The following is a 2326-nucleotide window of genomic DNA, read 5'->3' on the forward strand; positions in this document are numbered from 1 at the left end:
ACTAACTAATTCTAGAAAAAAAGGCTTCAATTAGCTGCATATATATGTCTTTGTGTTCGAGTCTCTTATCAGTTTTCTGCAGGAAATCACGGCCAGGCCTAACATCAACTGAAGTCTCCAGAAAGAAGATGGGCCCGCACAACAACAACAATTCCACGTGGACAATAATAATATCATTAAGCTGACAAACATTATCCACAGATCAGCTTTGAACTACAAGGTGCTCAGAGCAATTTTGAGATGACTAGCTGAGATGATCCAGTCTCAAAGACTACTTGAATAAGGACTTGAGATAAACCCTGAACTATAGCTAGAGTTTTTCTGCTTTGCCCACAGTCAGGACAAATCTTTGTCACCCGCCAGTCCCACAGCCACTCAGACCAACCAAGTAAACACAGAGACTTATATTGCATACAAACTGTATGGTTGTGGCAGGCTTCTTGCTAATTGTTCTTATAGCTTAAATTAATCCATTTCTACAAATCTATACCTTGCCACGTGGCTGGTGGCTTACCGGCGTCTTCACATGATGCTTGTCATGGCGGCGGCTGGTGGTGTCTCTGCCTCAGCTTCTGCTTCCAGAATTCTCCTCTCTCCTTGTCCCACCTACTTCCTGCCTGGCCACTGGCCAATCAGTGTTTTATTTATTGACCAATCAGAGCAACAGATTTGACATACAGACCATCCCACAGCACTGAACTTTGGCAATATACACAGACTGGATAATAAAGGATATAGTTACCTTTCTAGAATTTGACAATTAACCTAAAATTTTTTTTCAGGATAAAGAAACTTCGCCCATACCAGCAGGAAGCAATTTTAAGAACAACACCCACATTCCCAAGAGGTTGTGTGGGGCTGGTGGTTTTTTTTGGTTTTTTTAATGGGTTTGGGTCTGGGATAATTTTTCAATGCTTAGGGGGGTTGGTTACAAGTTGTTGTCAAGGGTTAAGAAAAAGGCTAAACAAAGGAGATTAGATTTAAGGTTCTTGTTTTAAAAAAAGAAAAGAAAAGAAAAAACAATTACTAGTTTTAAATACTTTACATTGGATTGGATTATTTTATATTGTATACAAATTTGAAACTGATATTGTTAGAAAATGCTATATGTATATTTCTAATTGTATTTATACCATTCATTTAACATGTAATGCAATTTTTCTGATTCTTGAATGTTATTATTACCAACTATTAGTATATAAAGAAATGAAAGTTAGTAGTTAGACATTACAATAGAACTTGTAGTCATATTAGAGTTGTTTTAAAAATTGAGGCAGAGATGTTTTAGACAGGTCATCTTCAAACCCTTCAGAGATCTACAGAATATGGCATTTAAAATGTTTTAATAACTTAAAATTTTTCTTTTTTGAGACATGTCGGCTCCTGGCAGTACCAGTCTACTTCAGAGAAAATATGGGCATTGAAGAAACTGCATATGGAGTCAACTTTCATTGTGGCAAAGTTAGCCACTGGACAACAAAGTATCCTCGAATCAACAGGACAAAATGGACAGAGAGAACACAAAACAAAGGACTACTGATTCTTGCCAAAACAAGTGTGGTTATGGCTTTAAAAAAGGCATCTTCTGAGGCCAGGACAATATGGCCCCATCCCTGAAGTGGCCTTCGCAATCCAGAAAAGGTACAGTGCCCTTTTCTGTGAAGGCAGCTTAACAGGCAGAGGGCCGATGGCTTCTGTTGTGCAATGGAACAGCATCTGAAAGCTCACGCCTCTCGATAGTAGACTGGCATTTAATAGAGGGATGTGAAGAAGAAGGGGATGCTGAGATGAAGCCATATATACACAGTCAAGAAGAATGGACAGCTGAATCAAAAACTGTCAACAATTTCCAGAATTTAAAATCCTGAATCATGACAGGGCACTTGTGGAATTCATGTGTTTCTGGTACATGGACTGCTCTCACCCAATGGGAGGTTGAACTGTTGACCTTGTGTACATCCTACTTCACAAAAGAGTCTGTCAGATACACTAAGCCTATAGGTTGAAGATGATGCCCCAACACTGCGGAGAAACCTCAGGTGACTGTCCAGGCAGCTGGCTGTTTCTGTCAACTCACAAATTTTTTGGAAGTTTCTTGCATGCACTTACTGTTTTTATTTTTGTTAGCTAATATTATTTTCCTTCTTGGGTCTCTGAGGGAGTTAAAGATTAGTTAGTTATGGTTGAAAATTAGTTAGTTATACTTGAAAATTAATTAGGATAGAAAGTGCATTAGATACATCTTGGATTTACCAAAAGAGGATAGATAATGTAATTATTTTCTCTGATTTGTCAAATACCGGTTTAGGTATTTATTACTTGTATA

The sequence above is a fragment of the Peromyscus leucopus genome, chromosome 6 (genome assembly GCF_004664715.2).
Source record: "Peromyscus leucopus breed LL Stock chromosome 6, UCI_PerLeu_2.1, whole genome shotgun sequence".
Taxonomy (NCBI): Eukaryota; Metazoa; Chordata; class Mammalia; order Rodentia; family Cricetidae; genus Peromyscus; species Peromyscus leucopus.